Raw genomic sequence first — 23,521 nt, forward strand, 5'->3', positions numbered from 1 at the left:
CTGGTCCCACTGCCTTCACAAAGTTTGCTTGTAGAGACTCCTGGCCGCCTGTGGATAGATGACATTTCCCCGGCTCTTCAGCTCCTACCCAAGGCCCTCAAGTGCAGCATTGGGAAAATCTTGGGACCTGCATTGTGTTATGTCCTCTGTCTTTCCCAAGTCTTATTCCCATTTTACAATGACCTTCTCCAATCTCCCATCAACGTATGCAGCTCCTTTAAGAGGTGCAGGCTGGTTTTAAGTATGCAGGTGACCTGTGGAACTCATGCTGCCTTCTCTCACTTTCCCTCTGCAGAGGCAGCAGCGACCATAGAACCATAGAATCCCTACAGTGCATAAGGAGGCCATTTGGCCCATCGAGTCTGCACCAACCTTCTGAAAGAGAACCCTACCTAGGCCCACTCCCCCGCCCTATCCCCGTGTCCCCACCTAACCTGCACACCTTTGGACACTAAGGGGCAATTTTAGCATGACCAATCCACCTAAACTGCACATCTTCTCACATACCGCTCCATTCACCTTAGGAAGGAGCAGTGCTCCGAAAGCTCGCGTTTGAAACAAACCTGTTGGACTTCTTACTGTGCACATCTTTGGACAGTGGGAGGAAACTAGAGCACCAGGAGGAAACCCACGCAGACACGGGACAAAAGTGCAAATCCCACACAGACTACAGATAGTCAACCAAGACCAGAATTGAACCGAGGTCCCTGGTGCTGTAAGGCAGCAGTGCTAACCACTGTGCCACCATGACACCCTACTTAACAGCACAAGTTTGCATTCTGCCTGCAACAAAGGTTAATTCTGTATCACAATCCCCACACCCATTTTTGGAGGTGATATAATAACCGGCCCACAAGTGGTAGGACACTTAAATAGCTTACAATGGATGGTATATTTTTGTCTCCTGCTGCCTAACTTTATTTTAGATATGAATAATGTTGGAGGCTGCCCTTTATTTTCCCTTTAAGCATAATGACAGTTAGATTAGGGTAATTTTTGAATGTTAATAATAACCAAGTTCATTGATGTGCCAGTGAAGTGGAAAAACCTTGCCACTTGACATTTAGTTTTTTTCAGTTTTCTGATTGGAAAAATTAAGCATCATTGACCACATTAGCCAGTAATGAAGTGAAAGCTGCCTTTGTTGGTCAGTAAACAAGGTTTCACTGCAGTTACGCTGTATCCTTCTGAAAATACATTCTGTTCTTTCCATCAATTCAGAAGCCCAGGTCATTTGTGTTTCTAGCAAGTGTGAACATTTCACCTAACTCCCTGTCAAACAGAATAATTTTTCCAGTCTGAGAACCTTTCCTACTTTTTACTTTCTGCCCTCCAACATCTTGTAATTTCATGTGCCATTATGTTTGTTCTAAACCTCTTATGTGGTATTTTATCAAGCAGGAAGCTGTTATCAACAACAGACAGATGTGAATGACAACTAATTTAAATCAAAATCAGTTCCTTTTAAGATCTATAATTGTCTGTACAGCCACATGTAATGGTTTATTCCTGAATGCATGTTCCTGACAGGAGAGTGTGATGATATGCATATGCATATTGACCTCCAATCAGCAGGTGGCAGTAGAGAACAACCACGTAACACTGTTACCTCAGGGAGCTGGTAGAGGGTCTTCGTAGTGGATAGTCACAATTTGTAGTAGCTCATAGTTAATGTATTACAGTTAGTAGTTTTTGATAATATTATTATAGTTATCTTATTCACGTAATTGTTGAACAATAAAACTTTTACTAGTCTAGAACTAGATGTTCTTTGGTGCATTTATTGCACACCGTTCAAGCGCTATATTTCTTGCATGCACACCAAGAAGGCAGGTGAATCGTTTGACAGGTTTTTTTTTACCGATTTGCCATTGACTGCTCAGTCATGTAATTTTTCTACCTTGCAAGCATTGATGATCTGCGATCAAATCGTGTTCAGGAGGAACAAGTTTCGGGAGAGGCTGTTAAGGGAAAATGACCCTCCGCTTGATTATGCTATTAAGATTTGCCATGCTAGGGTAGCACGCGGCACAGTGGTTAGTATTGCTGCCTAAGGCACTGAGGACCCGGGTTCGAATCACGGCCCTGGGTCACTGTCCATGTGGATTTTGCACATTCTCCCCGTGTCTGCGTGAGTTGCACCTCCACAACCCAAAGATGTGCAGGTTAGGTGGATTGGCCACACTAAATTGATCCTTAATTGGAAAAAAAATAATTGGGTACTCTAAATTAAAAAAAAAGATTTGCTGTGTCAGCGAGCTAGCTGCCCAGCAGATTAGCACTCTACACCTGAAGAATTTTCGCGCAAACCTCAGAGAGGCAGCCGACGCCATTTATGTTGTGTCGCACCCGAAGGCAAAATGTGGTCCGAGCAGCAGTGGCCATTTTAAGTGAGTTAACAAAACCTCCATTTTATGTAGGAAATGTGGTAACAAACGTTTGCAAAGCCAATATCCAGCAATTGGAAAAGTCTGTTCCAGGTGCAAAGGCAAAAATCAGAAATATCAAAGTCAATCAACGTGATTGATGAAATAAATCTTGAACACATTTTTCATAGATATGATTTCTAGTGAAGATATGCAAAGCAAAGCAAATTTTCAGTAACAGCAATGCAGATGTGGGTGTTCGAAGAGATCCTCTGTTCCTCTGATGATTAATGGAAGATTAATCAATGTCAAACTTGACACGGAAGCGAGAGCCAATTTAATCAGTTTATCCAATTTACAAGAAAATGAAGATTAAGCCACACGTTTTAAATACCACAACTCTATTAAAAGATTAAAACGGCAAAATAATTAAAACACTGGGAATCTGTGAACTAGAGGTCCGTGTAAAGAACAACTTGCACTCAATAATGTTCTCAATGGTAGACGCTGAGCATGTATCTTTATTGGGAGTGCAAGCATATGAGGCACTCGAGTTAGTAAAAAAAACTCTACACTGCAGACTGTAATATAACAACGCAACAGACATCAATGGATGCAATCCTGAAAGAATTGCCATAACTTTTTCAAGGATTCGGAGTGTTACTATTCACCTCTCGCGTACAGTTAAAAGACAATGCATGGCTAGTCATACACTCACTAAGACGTGTACCAGCTCCACTGAAGGAACAACTTAAAAATGAACTGGAGAGAATGATAAAATGCATCGAAAACCAACAGATTTGGTAAATTCCATGGTTTGCGCGAAGAAACTTAATAATGACCTCGGTATCTGTATGGATCCGAAGGATCTCAATTTAAATATTAAAAGAGAGCATTATCCTATTCCGAAGAGAAGAAATCACATGTGAGATGTCAGGAGCGACATGTTTTAGCAAACTGGATGCATCACAGGATTTTTGGCAACTCAAGGTCGATGAGCAGAGCACAAAGTTGTGCACCTTCACTACTCGGACAGAAACGAACATGAATGGCAAATGTTACAGGAAGCATTGACTAGCTGAAAAGGGAGGTACTTGTGCCATGATCGGACATTTTTTGGTCCTACAAAGAAGACAAGGATATCGACAGGCGCGTTGAAAGGTGGGTTGAGAGCAGTATTATTGCAGCAAGACAATGATGAAAATTGGCTTCCTATTGCCTCTGCTTCAAGGCCAATGACTGACACAGGGCGGAGATATGCTCAAATAGAAAAAGAGCTTGGGCTTGATTAATGGATTAAACAAATTCAATGACTACGTGTGTGGCCTACCGACATTCTTAGTTGAAACTGACCATAGGCCACTTGTGAGGATAGTAAAAAAGAATCAAAATGAGATGTCACCCAGGATACAACGTATGATAATGAGGTTATAAAGATATGATTTTGATCTAATCTACACGCCAGGTAAACATCTTGTTGTATTGAATCTTGTGGTACAGACATGAAAGAAGACCAACATTTGGATGAGGACATAGAAGCAGAAGTAAATTTTGTGACGGAATCCCTAACAGTCTCAGACGAGAAGTCAACACTAATAAGAGATGAAACCACTAAAGATGTAATTTTACAGAAGATAATAAAATATCTCGACGAGGGATGGCCAAAAGGATCCTCCTCTAACTACTATAATATTAGAGCAGAGTTGTCGAGGAAATTAAGTCAGCACTTCGAGTTTTCACCAAAGGCCTACAATCATAGAGGGCTAGATAGACTCAAGTCATTCCAAAATGCCCTCCCGTACAGAGGTAAAAGCACATTTTTGCATCATTCAGTAAACAGTACCCGGGACAAAACACGGCTTTAGATTAGAGAGAGAGAGACAAAAACAGCAGCTGGAGCCATGTTTTAATAACAAACCTTGGGAAATAAGCTGTCCCTTTCCTAAGCAATAAAATATAATGTTCTCAGCAAAACAATGTGCAGCTGTACATTGTTTCCATTGTATGACCTTCTGACAATTGTATACAGAACTCTTGACTGAAATAAGGCTAAATATCCATCATGCTTTGCCAAGTGCCTATTCTCATGAAATATAAGTCAAACAGTTAGTTAAAATGAATACCCTGAAGCAGGCAACTAATCCACACACAAAAGACCCTTCTACAATTCCCTCCTTGTTGATCTTATAATCAACACACCGTTAATACATTACTGTGTCTTACGCAGCAAAGGGTGGGTTATAATATAAGGGGAATGGATGTATGACAGGCTCTTGATTGTTAAGATGCTGGGACAATTAAGGCAATGCTGGCGTACTCGCTCCCATGCCCTGACAACATCCCGAGCAACATTTAAATAGTAACCATACAACAATCAGGATTACAACGGTTATTATAATCCAAAACACAATCCTCTGTCCTAACGATCCCAACCACCCAAAGCCAAAGTCCCATCCCACATCCTCATGTAATCTTGTTACCTCTCCACCAATATGATCCACCTGCTTATCAATTTTCTCTGAGTTATCAGGGATGTATGGGCAGCAGTCACTTCCGATCATAGCACAATTACCTCCCTTTTCAGCTCGCAAGAAGTCAAGGGCCATTCTATTCTGCAGGGCAACCACTCGTATAGCAACCATCTCAGTTTCTATCTGGTGAACAGCTTCTGCAGTATCACTAACTACCTGCTCAAGGATGTCTCGTAGTTTGCGTAGTTCGTATACGTGGCTATTCCTAATGGTGGTATCATTATTCCCAGCATTTGTGCCCATGTCATAATACTTTGTGTCGTCCGGTGATGGGGGTGGTCTTGCAATTGCTGAACGTGATGCACATACAGGACTACATATCCCAAATAGTATGGGGAGGATCAACAGGGCGGCTGGCGTGTTAGATTAAACCTAGGCCACCACCATCCTTTAAACCTATTCATATCATATCCAACTGATCTCCAATCTAACATATCCTATGTATCTTCACCACGCCCTGTATTATTCTGTTTTAGGGCCCATTCTGCTATCTTGTTACTGGTGAATGGGATAGGTCGCACAGGGATGTCCTCTCCCGAGCATCTGGGAATTTGTTTACAAACCCAACAACTAGATTTGTTTCCCCTCTCTGCATATGAGTGAGACATGTATATTAAGGTGTTAGTATGCAGTTTACCCTCTACATGATGTTGGATTAATATGATAATATATAAAAACAACAGGCCCGTCATTCTCTTCAGCTCAGTGTTTCGCTAGTACTCTCAAAGTTCCGTATGATGTAGTTTACACCGAGTTGCGTGGATCCAATCTGGCTTTTTTTTTACTTTAATGGGTGTTCGGGTTGTTAGCAGTACTTGGTAGGGTCCTATCCACATGGGAGAAAAATAATCTTTGTTTACTTGATCTCCAGGTTTAAAGGGGGGTGTATTTCCCTCTTTTGGATGCATCTGAGCATGTTGCACCTTTTCCAGCAGTTTCACACATGGCCTGGGCATTTTTGAGTGATGCCTCATCTGCCCATATTAAGGCTACTGATGTTGGAGTGATTGGGGGTTTTGTTCCAGTTGTCATGGGATGTCCCATTAATATCTCATGCGGGATTAAAGCCGTATTGCGATTTCTGATTTCTCAGTGCATACATGAGTATGGGTATGGCATGTGGCCATAGCAGCCCATTTTGTTGACACACTTTTGTAATTGCAGTTTTAATTATTCCATTCGCCCTTTCCACCATTCCTTTCCCCAGGATTGCAGCTTATATGACATATGCAATTTCCAATCAAATTCCATGGCTTCTATGAGGGCTTTGGTCAATTTGCTGTCACTGTTAATCCCCATTGGTATTCCAGACCTAGGCAAATTTTCAAAAGGCATTTCGGATTGTGGTAGCTGATCAAAGACAGCGGGTGTTTTGCCCCGATTATTCCTCTGAGAAATTATACATGTGCGGGCTACTTTTTCAATTGTTACCGTAATACCTCGAGCATACCATTGTTGGCATATGGCATGTGTCATCTCTCCTTTGCCCACGTGAGCCTGCCCATGGGCAAAGTGACATAGTGGCAAAAGCAGATTTCTGGGGCATACTGCGCAGGTATCGGGGTGGACCCAGATTTGATGATTGTCTTGATGGCAACCTGCTTTTAGCCAAGAGCGATGCTCCTGTAGGGAGGCTTGCTCCTGGGCCTGTTTTAACTTTGGTTCTGTTATGGTGGAGGAAGTTCTACTGCAGCAGCTGGCAGTTGTGGCTGCTGTTTGAGAGTCACTTCTTTTGCTATTTTATCAGCCAATCTAATGCCACATGAGAAGTCATCGTCTGCAGTAGCATGCGCTTCGCACTTTAAAATGGCTATCTTACTGGGCAGCTGTACAGCATCTACTAAATTTAAAACCAATTTAGCATGTCTAATAGGTTGGCCGGAGGAAGTTATGAATCCCCTGTTTTTCCATAATTGGCCAAATGGCCAAAATCATGTACTCCCCCAAAAGCATATCGAGAATCAGTATAATTTTCTTATTTTCAGCTAGAATACATACCCTAGTAAGCGCAAACAATTAGGCCGCTTGAGCAGACATTCCCGAAGGCAGAGCAAACGCTTCCACTATCTCGAATGGAGTTACGATTGCATAGCCGGCCAGGAGGGTCATATCGTTTGGTCAGTTTGCTGACCCATCGGTAAAAAAGATGATGTCTTGATTTTCTCGTGGGTGACTTAATAAATCAGGTCGAGGGGTTGTGGTGGCTTCAACCAATTGTAAACAGTCATGATCAAACAGATGTTCTTCTTCCGAGGGCGCGGGCAAGAGTGTAGCAGGGTGTGGTAGTATGACTAGGGATATTACGGTACCTTGAAACCGAGCTGCTATTGGTGCAGAAGACTCGCTGCCCATTGGCCCAGGCAAGTCATGTGCCTCTCAGCCGATTGGCTGAGAGGTAGGTAGCTCAGCCTACGAGGCGGGGTATAAGAACCCGTACTGTCCGGCAGCCAGCCTTTCTTCTGTATGTCTGCTGCCGGGCACATATCTTGTGCATTAAAGCCTGTCATTTGGATCTCACCTCGTCTCGTGCCCAATTGATGGTGCATCAGAGGGTTGACAGCTGGTGCTCGCTTGTAGGTAAAGTTGGTTTTAGAGAGAAGGATTACCTCTTACCCAGTGCGTCGAGCCGCAGTAAAATGCTGCATTGCGGATGAATTAAGCAGCAGCAAAACAGAGTGAGGAACCAATACTGTACAAGGGTGGTCGAGTACAAGGGATACTCATTTTTCTACTGTGGCTGACATGGCTGCGACTGCTCTTAAACAACTTGGCATACCCCTTACAACAGCACATAGGGCCACCGAGTAATAGGCAAGGGGTCTTTTCCCTCCTCCATGCTCTTGCACCAGGATCCCTGTTGCAAATCTCCAAGCTTCATTCTCATAAAGAATAAAGGGCATGCTGAAATTAGGAAGTCCCAAGGCAGGGGCGGTAATCATGGCTTGTTTCAAGTTATGAAATGCTTGCTCCCTCTCTGCAGTCCAGGTAACAACTGAAGGGGCGTCATGTAGGGTAGCCTGGCGCAGTACTGCATCCATCTCTCTATAGTCTGGTCTCCACTGCCTGCAATAGCCCACCATGCTGAGGAAGGTAAGGGTTTCCTTTATCGTGCACGGAGTTGGAACCTTTGCTACATCCTGTATGCTTTCAGACCCAAGCCTCCGCTGTCCTTGCTGTAACTGTCTCCTGACAGAATTGCAATTTGTCCATTGAGACCCTATGCCCTTTCTCTGCCAGATGTGATAATAACAAAAGGGTATCCTGTTGGCAAGCTAGATCCCCCTTTGAGGCTACTAATAAATTGTCCGCATACTGTAAAAGCGTTGAACCGGACAACAACTGCCACTGATCCAAGTCTCTTTTAACCGTCGCAGAATATACTGCTGGGCTTTCTGTATAGCCCTATGGCAGGCGCATCCAAGTGTACTGTTGATTCCGATTTGTAAAAGCAAATAGATACTAACTGTCTGGGTGCAATGGTATGGAGAAAAATGCTGAGCATAAATCTATGAGGGAGAAGGTTGGTGGTGTAGAAGACAAAATGATTTATGTCCGGCACCAATGGGGAGGATAGGGCTTTGTGTACTCTTCAGCACCCCTTGCTGTAATAGTGCATTGACCACTCCCTCTATCCCTTTTTCTGCTTCCAGTGCCAACCAGTATAGTTTTAAGCAGGGCAGGGCAATGTTCTTCTGTAACTGCATCCCATGCGCTGGGGCAGAATGTACCTTTCCAACATGATTTTTATGTTGGGCACATAGGTGTGCCAGTACCTGGGCCAAGATTGAAGGGAGTAAATGATGGCTCTTTTGGGGCGGTTGTTGTCTTTCAAATTTAGCGGGCCATTGTTCCTCTTTCCAGGTCACTCTGCCCTCCTGTTTGCCATAAATTTCTATCAGGCAATTTTGTCCGTCTATTTCAACATCAATCTCAAGTGGTACGTTTTTTTTCTGGCCTCTTTGATCAGTTCTCCTATTTGCTTTGCCTTAGCGGGATGTCTTACGGCCAATGTTAGATGGAGTTCTGAAGTTAAACCCATTCTAAAAAGATCCCTCTGACTAGGGGTCAACTGTACTAACATTCCTAATCCCACAACACCGAAAAATAAAAATGGGGTGACATGCAATGTTGTCTGCTTTCCTAGGTGACATTGCGCTTGTAAATTGTATGCGTGCTCATCCTCACGAGCATACCAGCCATGCAATGGATCATTATGTTGTCTCGGCTAGACTCTATCAGGTGTTTTAATAACTGCGCCCAAGGGTCATTAATCTTTTGTAAGACTTCCGGCAGTTGTTTAACAATGGTGCTATAAGGGTTAATGCTCAGCTGCCAACAAAATAACACAGGCACAGAGCGATCTGGCTCTGGGTCAGAAGTTATTAAATTCAACAACTGGTGAACTCGTATTTGAGGAAGTTCCATGAACATTCCATTGTGAGTGCAATGTATTACTGCTCCCAATTTGCAGAGTGTCTGTCTGCCAAGCAGAGGGAGGGGTGTAGTTTTTGAAATAATCATAGTATCGACCAGCTTGCCTGCTGTGCTCGACCCTTCCCTCTCTTTCCTAGGTAGAACTGCCCTATGATTTTAGGCTTTTGATCTTTGGGGGTTATGAGCAGTCCTTCTCGGTCCATGTTTACCAAGGAGGTAATCACTACTGTCCATGGCTGTGTTTGCTAGGTGAGATTAATCAATTTGTAACTTTGTGCATGCTCTGGTAGCATGCAATTCAATAATTTCTGCACAGCTAAAGGTCCATTGTCTGCCAATGCAACACCAGCATGCTCTTCCCAACAATTCTTAAATCTGGCCACAAATTCGAGCATTCTCTCACCCTTTTTCTGCAAACACCGTGTCACCTCGCCTATGTCACTATGCTTCTTGCCCCCTTGCATGATAGCCTCTTTCCCCCTATTTGCTAACCAATGTTCGAGGGACTCATTTCCTTCATTTAAATGATATTCATTGTGTGCCCAGTCCCCGCTTATACCGGGTGGGACCGCGATCCCATGTCTTAAAGCTGCCCAAGATGCACCATAAGAGTGTTTGAAAAGCAGCAAAACATCCCCTGGGAGGGGACTATAAATACCACAATTTCCAATGATTGATTTTATAGGCATTAGCTATTCTTAGAGACGTATATTTTTCTTTGCCAATTCAGAAAAGATCAACTGTCTGCTGAAATGGTTAATGTTTCCTACAGAACCTAAGGGGGCGGAGAGTGGGCGGAGAACTTGGAATTATGCCATTTGCGTCTTTTCACATAATCTAAAAACTTACTTTGTTCAATTACTTTTATTCGTAAAGGCATTTTCTTTCTTTTAAACTGATTTTAATTTCCGATGTTTCAGTGCTTCAGAGAAATCTCAGCACAAATTACTTAAATTATAACCTTGAACTCACAATATCAGACGAGAAAAAAATACAACCCCCTTAGCACTTCATGCTTTGACCAACATTAATTGGGGAACTGTCCGTTGAATATCCACATAAAACAAACAAATCACACAGGGCGGGATTCTTCAACCCTCCCGCCGGGTCGGAGAATCCCTGGCGGGCGCATGAATCCCACCCCGCCACTCCGAAACCGGCTGCCATATTCTCCGGTGCCGGTTTTTGGGCAGGGGCGGGGAACACGCCACGCCGGTCGGGGGATGTTGGCAGCGGCCCCCCGGCAATTCTCTGGGCACCAATGGGCCAAGCTGCCGTCGGTTTCTGGCCAGTCCCGCCGGTGTGGATTGGATATGGTCCCACACGGCGGGACCCGGCAGGTAAGTTGGCTGGTGCGGTCCTCAGGGGGGGTGCGGGGGGGATCCGACCCCAGGGGAGGGGTAGCTCCAATTTTTTACACCGGTGTCAGGCCATCGCGCCGGAATGGGAGAATCCCGCCTACAGATTCTCGCAGCTCGCAAATATCACAGTTAACCGTTAGCCTCATCTCACGGCTACAGACAAATCTGAATTCCCTTTTCGACAGGAACCCATCTGTTACGTTTTTACCAAAACTTCTATTTACTTTTACTCCCTGTTTTTTTTGTTTATAAAAGGGCCAGCTCCATTTTATTCCTATGGGGGACATATAGATCTTCCGAGCTCATTCCGCTGCTTTATGATTGTTTCTTTTAATTTTCTTACTCATTTTGACTCCCTTATATGTCTTCTTTGAGGAGTTCACCTTCTTTCTCGCTCCGGATGTCTTTACCGAGGCTTCGAGATGACCTGTAAGGGGACGTCCGTGTCTAATGCCCATCGTGCCTCCTGCAAAATACTTTGGAACATATATATAACAACAACGACCGCAGAAATTATTCATAAATATTACAAGGACACTCACTGGTGTCAGTCCTTTCGCGAATCACAAAGCCTGTTGTTTGTTAAATTTTTTAGTCTCTAAGGCACCTTTTTTCCTTCTCATGCAGTTATCATTAATTTATTAATTAAGATAACTCATCCTAGCATGAGTCACCGGCCGGTAAAATAAGACTGCCGAGCACGTGACTCCCTTTCAGCTGAGGTGCGCTAAGGCTCTCACCCTTACAGCTGAGAAAGTATTTTAGAGTGTCCGTCGGTTCAATTCCCGTTAAAATAGGGAAACTGCACGACTACGCCAATTTGTCGAGGATATTATAAGTCAGCACTTCGAGTTTTCGTCAAAGGTCTTTTAATCAAACATGAATTCATGGAGGGCTGGATATCATTCCAAAATGCCCTCCCGTACAGAGGTAAAAGTACATATTTACATCATGCAGTAAATAGTATCTGGGACAAAACACGGCTTTAGATTGGAGAGAGAGAGAGACAAAAACAGCAGCCGGAACCATGTTTTACTAACAAACCTTGGGAAATAAGCTGTCCCTTTCCTAAGCAATAAAAGATCCTGTTGTCAGCAAAACAATGTACAGTTGTACATTGTTTGACCTTTTGACTATTGCATACAGAACTCTTGGCTGAAATAAGGCTAAATACCCATCATGCTTTGCCAAGTGCCTATTCTTATGAAATATAGTCAAATAGCTAGTTAAAATGAATACCCTGAAGCAGGCAACTAATCCACACACTAAAGTCTCTTCTACAAGAGTTAAGTGCAGCTAATGATTTTTTGCTCACGCAAATTCATGGTAATTCCAAAATTGTCATGACCAATGATTCTGAAAAAGATTCACGAAGAGCACTTAGGCATAGAAAAATGTAAACAACGAGCCAGTGAGAAGATATACTGGCCAGGTATCAATCGAGATATTCAAATCATGATGGAAAATTGTGCAACTTGTCAGAAATTTCAATGCAGACAGCTTAGAACAACCTTTCCATACGTTCCATTGGAACAAGCAAATCGAAAACTTGAGAGGAAGCTCGCATTTCAAAAAAGGAGGCAGAAGAGGTATTATGACAAAATGTTTGCAACCACTAGAAAAAGCAGACAGTCAGGGTCGAATATCCTGATGGAAACGGATGATTGAAGAGTGCTAATGTACTACAATTATGAGATCCTCAATCATGTATCATCATCACCGATGATGGGCAAGTTCTGAGATGTAACAAGGGAGCCTGGCTGAAGGTTAAGCAACCTTTTGTTATGGAACCACAAGATGATATTGTAAGCAAGGACAACCGAGCAAGAGATACCTCAGCATACAGAACCAGAACAAGATGAAGATGTACAAAGCCAAGAAAAACAGCAAGAATCATTTTCAATAACAAATGAAAATCGAGCAAACTAACAGGCTCAACCAATGCTCAGAAGATTGAAAAGACACAGGAGAAAGCCAGGCCAAGTTGCCCCATTTGTTCTATGTGCGATTCTCTCCTCCTCAGATGATCCAGGTGTTTTTAAAAATGTTTTTGAACACCCACCTTGTGCGATGTTGGATGTTTTTGCCACAACTGTTCCTGGGACCCAATTTGGGCCACTCACAAAATTCTTCACATATCCAAGATGGTTCACCTCAAACATTCTTTCAGTTTTCTTTTAAGTGTTCTCCTTAGCTTCACATATGGGCATTTTCACCTTACAGTGAAGAGGTCTGACTTGGAAATCCCCTAGTAATGTTGCAAAATGGCAGATAACCCTTTACCATCAGTATCGCCAGTAAATATCCAATTTCATTAAATTTGAATAGATAGGTGATCCAGATGGTCTGATATTCCTCTCTGCCCCAGGCTGAAATAAGTCACAAAAAGCAAATCATGCAAAAAGGAAGAAATTTATGAGAATAATAATCTTCTTTCTTGGATTACCACTTCACAATTCCAATAATATAGAGATTCAAGGCATAAAGATAATTCTGCCTGTTTGTTAGCATCGAGTTTGAATATTTTGGGTTGTTACATTATCATTTTCTTTATGCTATAGGTGCAGTATCTGGGAAATCCTTTACATATGGCATCTGTTATTGCAAACTGTCTCAGTGAGGAGCGGAGGATTATAACAACAGTGAACACACCTGAGCAGGTATGTTTGCAAGTTTTTTCAAAGCTTTTGTATTTCACTGTCACCTATTAATAGTTGCTTTGTTAGTGCCTTCTTCTAAATATCCAATGATCAGTCAAGTGGTAAGTAAAACAGCAAATTATGAAATGTTTTTTGTTGCAGTAGTACACAATGGGTAATAATAAAACAGCATCTTATTGTACAGCCTGGATTAAATTTATTTCCTATTGGAATCATTAAGTGTAGATCAGAATGTAACTCAGAATATACTGATATATAGCTTTTTTTGAGACATGAATTTCAGAGATAAAACATCATAGGCTGTGAAATCCCTTCCCTTCCTTCATTTATTGGGGATAAGAAGAACTTCCAGCATTGGATGCCAAACCTGTACAGTAGACAACAGTGTTGGAAGCCATCATTAAGAACTGGGCTGATTTGCTTTGTGTCTTATTTTATTAAATGGCTTGAAGTCTAATTAATTTCCATCAAGATATTATATCAATTTCTCAAATAGTGAAGCAAAATTAAATGACCTGTAGAGAAAGGCAGGGAAAATTCCAGCTCATAAGCAAGTTTCATGCACAATTAGATTGTTAGTTCCATATAAGGTTGGAAATTGATTAAAATGCAGCTACTTTCTGAAATAGATATTTTCACGTTATTCAATTTATAATTGCAATACATATTATTGGCAAAATTTCACCACCGATATTAAGTGATCATTAAGTCTGAAAATCTGGTTTTGACTTCCGGCGGCGATCGCAAACAGATCAGCCGCAGCAAAGACGCTCCCGCACATCCACAAAATCACGGCTTTTTTCGGGGGCTTTCCCGGTGACTATCCCCCCCCCCCCCCAACACAGGGGGAGGAATGGAGCAGCGTGCTGAAGACGGAAATAAATGCCATAAAGGAGGAGATAAAAACGGAGATAAATGCCATGAGGGAGGCACTCAGGACGGAGCTCCACACAATGATGAAGGAGATGCTGGTGGAGACAACGGGCAAAATGCAACGAACCATTAATGGCCTGGAAAGGAAGGTGGAGGTGCAGGAGAAAACGATTCAGGATTTGGAGAGGGCCGCCTCGGAACAGAGCAACAGGATTGTAACTCAGGAAACCGAGGTGAAAAAGCTGGTAACGATCCAGGTGAGCCTATGAGGGAAAGTGGAGGACCAGGAAAATAGGTCCAGATGGCAGAATGTTAAAATAGTGGGTCTGCCAGAGGGTATGGAGGGCAGAGACCTAACAGGCTACGTCACCCAAATGCTGGGCAAGCTAGTGGGAAGAGAGAAATTTCCAAACCCCCCAGAAATCGACAGGGCGCACAGGTCACTCCGACCCAGGCCCAAAGCCGGGGAGCAGCCCAGAGCGATTATCGTGAAGCTGCACAGGTTCCAAAACAGGGGAAAAATCCTACAGTGGGTCCACAGACAAAATCGAGCACGTGGGAATGGAAGACCATAAGGGTGTACCAGGACATTGGGGCGGACCTGGCCAAAAGAAGGGCTGAATTCAACAGGGCCAAATAAGCACTCTACAAAAGTAACGTGAAATTTGGGATGCTCTTCCCGGCCAAACTCTGGGTAAAATTTGAGGGGAAGGAGCTGTTTTTTAACACCTCAGCGGCAGTGGAGGAGTTCGTTAGAGCGAACAAACTGGGGGAGGGACAGCTTAGGCGCTGGTTTAGCACACTGGGCTAAATCGCTGGCTTTTAAAGTAGACCAAGGCAGGCCAGCAGCACGGTTCAATTCCTGTACCAGCCTCCCCGTACAGGCACCGGAATGTGGCGACTAGGGGCTTTTCACAGTAACTTCATGTGAAGCCTACTTGTAACAATCAGCGATTTTCATTTAATTCATTTTATTTCAACGGCTATCATGAAAGCGACGGGGATGGAAAAGAAAGGAAGAATCAGAACAAAGAGCGGAGGGTAGACCGCAAACAGAGACAATACGATCAAGAACTGCACACACGTGTTTGGTGTACTGTGCGGGTCTGTGCTGACTCGTTCCTGAAAAGCAGGAAAGCAGCCTAAAAGCAGACATAATCTACCTACAAGAGACACACCTGAGGGAGAAGGACCGACTGCTGGTAAGAAAGGGCTGGGTGGGACAGACATACCACTCATGATATGGGACGAGGACTGAAGGGGGTGGCAATATTAATTAGCAAGAGGACGAGGTTTACGGAAACCAAGACAGTTACGGACCCAGGGGGACGGTACTTCATGGTCAGCGGTGTCCTGGAGGGGCACCGGTCATACTGGTAAATGTGTGCGTTCCCAACTGGGACGACACAGAATTCATAAAGAAGACCATGGCTGAAATCCCCGACATTGACACACACCGACTTATCATGGGGCGGGGGGGGGGGGACTTCAACTGTGTACAGGACCCACTGACCGACCCAGAGCAGGGAAAAAGACTGGCATGGCCAGGGAACTAGGAGCATTTATGGAGCAGATGGGGGTGGTGGACCCATGGAGGTTCCTGCACCTGGGAGAGAAGGAATTTTCATACTTCTCACAAGTACACAAGGTAGACACCCATATCGACTTCTTTGCAGTGGGGAAATCGGTGCTTCCAGGGATCACGGGAACAGAGTACTCCGCAATTGTTATCTCTGACCACGCTCCACACTATATGGATGTGAGGTTGAAGACAGGCCGGGACCAGCGCCCCACATGGAGGCTGGACACGGACCTCCTGGCCGACAAGGCCTTTGTCAGAAAACATCGCGGGCCTTAGGTGACTACGTTAGTCACAACCAAAACGGGGAGGTCTCACCCTCCACGTTTTGGGAGGCACTGAAGGCCGTGATTAGAGGAGAGATCATAGCCTACAAGGAAAGCAGAAATAGGGAAGAGAGGGCGGCCAGGCAACAACTGGTGGACTCCATCCTGGAAGTCAACAGAAAGTACTCCGAGGCCCCGACCGGAGAGCTGCTGGCGGAGAGAAAAAAGCTGCAAATGGACTTTAACCTGCTATGCACTAGGAAAGCAGTGTACCAACTCCGCCAGACACAGGGGGACCTTCTACGAACACGGAGACAAGGCTGGCCACCTATTGGCTCACCAGCTGAGAAAGCAGGCAGCCGCAAGGAAAATAGCGCAGGTAAAGGATAACAGAGGCAGACTGGTAACAGAATCAAAGGAGGTCAATTGGGCATTTGAGACCTTCTACCGGAGACTATACGCCTCCGAGCCCCCCCAACGGGGGCACGGGGATGAAACAGTTCCTAGACAGACTGGAACTACCAGTTGTGGGGGAAGACAGACGGAGGAGCTGGAACCATCAATAGACCTGGGAGAAATCATGAGAGCATCAGCTCCATGCAGGCGGGGAAGGCACCGGGACCCGACGGATTCCCGGCGGACTTCTACAAAAATTTGCCCCAGTCCTGGGCCCACACCTAAGGGACATGTTTGATGACTCACTGGCAAGGGGCACCCTGCCCCCCCACGCTAGCGCAGGCCACAATTTCACTGATACCCAAAAAAGATAAAGACCTGACGGAATGTGGATCATGCAGAGCCATTTCACTGCTGAACGTGGATGCGAAAATACTCGCAAAGGTCCTGGCCAAAAGGCTGGAGGGCTGTGTACCAGAGGAGGTTGCAGAGGACCAAACGGGCTTTTTCAAGGGTAGGCAGCTCACAGCGAACATCAGGCGCTTCTGAACGTACTAATGACCCCCTCTGGGGAGAGAACAAAGGTGATCGTCTCCCTGGATGCAGAAAAGGCCTTTGACAGAGTCAAATGGAAATACCTCCTCGAGGTACTGGAATGGTTTGGGCTCAGAGCGGGGTTCACCGCCTGGGTGAGGCTCCTGTACAACGTTCCCAAAGCGAGCGTCCGAACTAACACCACCAGCTCTGAATACTTCCAACTACAGAGAGGAACAAGACAGGGCTGCCCCCTGTCCCCACACTTGTTCACGCTAGCGATCGAACCCTTGGCGATAGCCCTGCGGGACGTGAAAAGCTGGAAGGGAATCCGGAGAGGAGACAGAGAGCACAGAGTCTCACTCTATGCAGGTGACCTGCTCCTCTATGCCTCAAAGCCACAGGAGCGACTGAAGGTAATACTGCAAATACTGAAAGAGTTTGGAACCTTCTCAGGCGACAAACGTAGCCTGGGCAAAAGCGAGACATTCCCAGTGAACCCAAACGGGGGAGGGGGAGAGCTGGAGGGGCTCCCGTTCAAAACATCCCAGAACAGATTCCGCAACCTGGGGATCCAGATAGCCAGAGACTGGACACAGATCCACAAGCGGTACCTGACCAGCCTGGTGGAGGAAGTAAAAAAGGACCTACAGAGGTGAGACTCACTCCCACTCTTCCTGGCGGGGAGAGTGGAGACGATTAGGATGAACGTACTGCCAAGGTTCCTCGTCCTGTTTAGATCCATACCGATCTTCATCCCCAAGGCCTTTTTCCAAAATGTAGACAGTCTAAACATGGCTTTTGTGTGTATGTGTGGGGGGGAAGAACCCGAGAATTCCCAAACAGACACTGCAAAGAAGGAAAATCAAAGGGAGCTTGGCCTTACCAAACCTACAATACGACCACTGGGCAGCAACGGCAGAAAGAGTGAGCGGATGGGTACAAGACCCCAACACAGATTGGGTCCAAATGGAAGAGGCATCCTGTAAAGGAACAATCCTCCAGGCCCCGGCCACAGCAGCACTCCCATCTTCCTCAACAAGATACACAACAAGCGGGGCTTCCGGTGTGGACCATGGAGTAAGTGGTCACACACAATGCAGCTCCTGCCCAAGGTTACAGAAAAGAGCTCTTTTTTAATCAATACGGCGTGGAATTTTGATGAAAAGATGTAGGTGAATGTTGGAGGAGTACTTTCCCCAGGAATGGTATGTCTCTTGATTACCAGACCCGGCAGAAACAGTGAAAGATTTGGCTGCAGCTGCAGCAAAGACATGCAGGCGGGGGAAGGGCGAGCTTCAAGGCCTCAAGCTGACTTGAGGGCCTTTATTAAAGCTGAATTCTAGCAGCAGAGGGATCAACTGTGAAAAGATCGCGCCAAGGCCATTGAAGAAGCGGTGACGAGACTTCCGGTGGCGGCCATGGAGGAGTAGGTCGCGCATTCGGCAGCTCCCATCTGGAACCGACTCTTGGACTTTTTCAGGAGTTTCCATGGACTTTTTAGGGCAGATTGGTGAAGTGAACACTGCCGAAAGGATTTCCTCTCTGTTGTATAGATAGCTGGAACAGGAGCGGCCGGGTGAAGCATTTGAGTCCCAGCAGACATAAGCGTGCGGAGCGGGCACCGAGGCACGGCATGGCGGCCGGTATAGACCAGGGTGCATGGGCGCAGTGGGCACAGGAGCAACAGGGGTTCCTTACGGGCTGCTTTGCTGATCTTAAAAAGGACATGCTGGCCCCGATGAAGGCATCAATAGACCAAATGATCACAACTCAGGGAAAACATAGGAAAGCGATTAAGGAGATGGAGAAAAAGCTATCCGACCATGAGGACGAGTTGGTTGTATTGGCCCTTAAGATGGAGGTGCAGGATGAAATGAAATGAAATGAAAATTGCTTATTGTCACAAGTAGGCTTCAAATTAAGTTACTGTGAAAAGACCCTGTCGCCACATTCCGGCACCTGGTCAGGGATGCTGGTACGGGAATTGAACCGTGCTGCTGGCCTGCCTTGGTCTGCTTTCAAAGCCAGCGATTTAGCCCTGTGCTAAACAGCTCCGAGCATGATGGAATCCCTAGGAAGATGACCTCCACAAGAAGTGGCAGGAGAGGCTGGAGGACCTAGAAAACAGGTCCAGGAGCCAGAACTTGAGAATTGTGGGCCTCCCCAAAGGTGTGGAGGGGTCGGATGTAGGAGCATTTGTGTCCAAGATGCTGGAGATGCTGATAGGGAAGGGGGTATTCTCTCCATCCTGGAGCTGGACGGGGCACAGAGCCCTCGCAAGGAAGCCCAAAGCGAATGAACCGCCGAGGGCCATGGTGGTGAGATTTCATCGCTTCTCGGACAAGGAACTTGTCTTGCATTGGGCAAAAAAAGAACAGAGCAGCAGGTGGGAGAACAGCGTGATACGCATCTACCAGGACCTGGGTGCGAAGCTGGCCAAGGGCATGCTGGATTCAACCCGGTGAAGGTGACCCTCTTCAGCAAGGGCGTAAAATTTGGGATGCTACACCCAGCGAGGCTATGGGTTACGTACAAGGAATGACATCATTATTTTGAGACGCCCGATGAGGTGTGGTCATTCGTCAAAGAAGAAAAGCTGGATTCGAATTAAAGGACAGTTAAGCTTTGATGGAATGTGGCGGTGGGGCTGGGTAACACAGTACCATTTCTAATATAAGATTGTAGACAATGTTGGGTGCGTGTAAGGGCTGTGGTGAGGGCTGGAGAGTGCAGTGTTTTCGGCAAAGTTGAGATACGGAGGGGGTGGGGGCCCTGCACTTAGTGCGTATTTTCGTGACGTGGGAGCCTTGGTTCAACAAGTGTCTCCTCACGGGGCAATGTTAGTGTCTGCTGTTTATTTTTTGTTTCATATTACTATTTACTCACTGGGGCTGGAGAGGTAGTTTAATTGGTTTGTTCATGTGGGGTGAAGAGTCCGGACAATGAGGCGACAGTCTGATCGGCGCATGGGGCGGGAGCTGCCGGGGTCAGCATTGGTCAGCTGACTCTCGGGAGCGTAGTGGGGGGGTGAGCAAGTGCCCAGCTGGTGCTTGGCAGGGTTTTTGGGTCGTGGGGCTGTGGTGGTGGGGGGGGGGGGGGGGGGGGGGGGGGGGATGCTGCTTTGCTGACAGAGGATGGTATCAATTTTGGGGTTCCAATTGAGGGTCGGGGGCGGCGGCTCCCTGTGGGGGTGCTCGAGGAAGCGAAGGGCCCGGGCTTGAGGTAGGCCAAGAAAGGGCGATAGCTACTCAGCAGGGGTTGGGGGGTTAGCCCCCCCGGCCAGGCTGATCGCGTGGAATGTGAGGGGTTTGAATGGGCCGGTCAAAAGAGCACCCGTGTTCGTGCATCGAAAGGGGTTAAAGGTAGACATAGCAATGCTTCAGGAGGCACATTTAAAGCTCACAGATCACACGAGATTGAGAAAGGGATGGGTAGGCCAGGTATTCCATTCAGGGCTGGATTCGAAGACCAGTGTGGTAGCAATTCTGATCCGTAAGGGTGTGGCATTCGAAGCTGGGAGAATTGTGGCAGATAAGGGGGGCAGGTATATAATGGTGAGTGGAAAGTGGGAGGGGGTGCGGGTGGTGTTTGTGAACATCTATGCTCCGAAATGGGATGGTGTGGAATTTACGAGACGCATGCTACGCAAAATCCCAGACTTAGAGTCACACCACCTAATCATGGGGGGAGACTTTAACACAGTCATTGACCCCGAGCTGGACCGGTCGAAGTCCAGGACAGGGAAGCGACCAGCAGTGGCTGAGGAACTGAAGGGTTTTATGGAGCAGATGGGGGGTGTGGATCCCTGGAGGTTCGTGCGGCCGAGAGCAAAGGAGCTCTCTTTTATCTCCCACGTTCATAAGGTTTGTTCCCGCATAGACTTCTTTGTCTTGAGCAGGGCGTTAATCCCAAAGGTGGCGGGGACAGAATACTCAGCAATCACAGTCTCGGACCATGCCCCGCACTGAGTGGACCTGCGGCTTAGTGAGGGGAGAGGGCGGTGCCCACTCTGGAGACTGGATGTGGGGCTGCTGGCGGATGAAGAGGATTGTGGGCGGATTAGCAGGAACATCCAGGATTACCTGGAAACAAACGATACCCGTGAGGTAGCAGCGGCAACTGTCTGGGAGGCTCTGAAGGCAGTTGTCAGAAGGGAACTCATCTCAATTTGATCCCATAGGGAAAAGAGAGAAGGAGCCGAGAGGGACAGACTGGTGGAGGAGATGCTCCGAGTGGACAGGAGATATGCGGAGGCTACTGAGGGAGCGACAGAGTCTGCAGGCGGAGTTTGAACTGCTGAACACAGGGAAAGCGGTAGCACAGCTGAGGAAGGCAAGGGGGCAAGTCGATGAGTATGGGGAGAAAACGAGTAGAATGCTGGCAGACCAACTGCGAAAGAGGGAGGCGGCCAGGGAAATCGGGCGAGTAAAGAATAAGGAGGGTAACACGGTCTTGGATCCGGGGAGGTGAACAAAGTCTTTAAGGAATTCTATAGTAAGCTATACGGGTCGGAGCCCCCGATGGGAGCAGAAGGGATGAGGCAATTTTTGGACCAGTTGAGGTTTCCAAAGGTGGAAGAGGACCTGGTGGAGGGGCTGGGGGCCCCAATTGAATTGGATGAGATTGTCAAGGGTATAGAGGGCATGCAATTGGGTAAAGCCCCGGGGCCGGACGGTTACCAGGTAGAATTCTATAAGTGATTTTCGGAAATATTGAACCCACTCCCGATGAGGACCTTCAACGGGGCTAGAGAGAAAAGAACCCTCCCCCCAACAATGTCACAGGCTTTGATCTCACTCGTTCTTAAACGAGGGAAGGAGCCGGAACATTGCGGGTCATACAGGCCGATTTTGCTTTTAAACGTGGATGCCAAATTGCTAGCTAAGATTCTGGCCACAGGAATTGAGGATTGCGTCCCAGGGGTGATAGAGGAAGACCAGACTGGGTTTGTTAAAGGCAGACAACTCAATACCAATGTCTGGAGACTTTTGAATATTATTATGATGCCCTCCGAGGGAGGGGAGGCGGAGGTGGTAACAGCGATGGAAGCAGAGAAAGCCTTTGACTGGGTGGAGTGGGAGTACCTGTGGGAAACACTGGGGAGGGTTCGGGTTTGGTGAGGGCTTTATTGGCTGGGTGAAACCAGGGGCCTGTAGCAAGTGTATGTACAAACCGGCTGAGTTCGGGGTACTTCGAACTTCACCGGGGAACGAGGCAGGGATGTCCTCTCTCCCTGTTACTATTTGCCCTAGCTATAGAACCACTATGGCGCTGAGAGCCTTGAGGAAGTGGCGAGGACTGGTTCGGGAGGGGTGGAACATCGGGTCTCGCTATACGCGGATGATTTGCTCCTGTACATTTCGGACCCTGTGGAGGGGATGGGGGAGGTTCTGCGGACTGAGGGATTTTGGTAGTTTTTCAGGGTACAAACTGAACATGGGAAACAGCGAAATGTTTGTGATCCAGGCCAAGGGGTAAGAGGAGAGACTGAAAGAGCTGCCGCTCAGGATGGTAGAGAAAAGTTTTCGTTACCTGGGTATACAGGTGGCCAGGAAATGGGATGCCCTGCACAGGCTAACCTGACCAGGTTCAACCTGACCCGGTTGGTGGAGCAAATGGAAGGGGACTTTAAAAGGTGGGACATGCTCCCGCTGTCGCTGACAGGGAGGGTGCAGACCGTGAAAATGACTGTCCTCCCCAGATTTTTGTTTGTCTTTCAGTGCCTCCCCATCTTCACCCCTAAGGCCTTTTTTAAGCGAGTGAGTAGGATCATTACGGGCTTTATGTGGGCGAATATGTGACCCCGCGAGTAAAGAGATTGCTGTTGGAGCGCAGTCGGGGGGTGGGGTGGGAGGGTTGGCGCTGCCGAACTTTCGCGGGATGGGGGCACACTGACGGTCGGGGACTTCTATGTAGGGCACAGACTGGCGACACTCTATGAACTGACGAGCAAGTGGAGGCTAGCAAAAGGACAGGAAATGAGACACTTCCAAATAAAACACTTCCTCCGCAAAGAGACAGTGGGTTAACCCGGGGCCCCAGAAACCACACTACTAGAGGACCTAATAGGCACAAGCAACGAGAAGGGGGGGCTATGTGGGAAAATATATACTGGACAGAGCCCGGACTGCACTGGACGAGACCAGACAAAAATGGGAGGACGAACTGGTGACAGAGGTAGAATGGAGACTCTGGAGCGAAGCACGGAGCAGGGTGAACGCCATCTCCTCCTGCGCATGGGTAAGCCTAATGCAGCTCAAAGTGGTGCACAGAGCGCGCCTGACCAGAACCTGAATGAGCAGGTTCTTCCCGGAGTTGGAGGACAAATGTGAACGGTGCCAGAGGGGCCCGGCCAACCACACCCACATGTTCTGGGCTTGCCCCAAGCTTGCTGGGTTTTGGACAGCCTTCTCCGAGGCAATGTCCAAGGTTGTGGGGTGAGGGTGAAGCCATGCCCAATAGTGGCAATCTTCGGGGTATCGGAGCAGCCAGAGCTACACATGGGGAAGGGGGCCAAC

General features: G+C 46.8%; 1 protein-coding gene across 3 annotated transcripts in view; it reads left to right on the forward strand.

Annotated features, from left to right (window-relative positions):
* LOC119961797 (signal transducer and activator of transcription 4-like) overlaps positions 1 to 23,521 on the forward strand; it is a 163,869-nt gene that overhangs the window by 54,945 nt on the left and 85,403 nt on the right. For 2 of the 3 annotated variants that reach the window (XM_038789128.1, XM_038789127.1), the window contains exon 2: positions 13,254 to 13,352. The gene's annotated coding sequence lies outside the window, so the exon portion shown is untranslated. Of the gene's footprint in view, positions 1 to 13,253; positions 13,353 to 14,096; positions 14,483 to 23,521 lie in introns of those variants that run through there. The other variant, XM_038789129.1, reaches the window with a different exon arrangement.

The sequence above is a fragment of the Scyliorhinus canicula genome, chromosome 2 (assembly GCF_902713615.1).
Source record: "Scyliorhinus canicula chromosome 2, sScyCan1.1, whole genome shotgun sequence".
In the NCBI taxonomy this organism is placed as follows: Eukaryota; Metazoa; Chordata; class Chondrichthyes; order Carcharhiniformes; family Scyliorhinidae; genus Scyliorhinus; species Scyliorhinus canicula.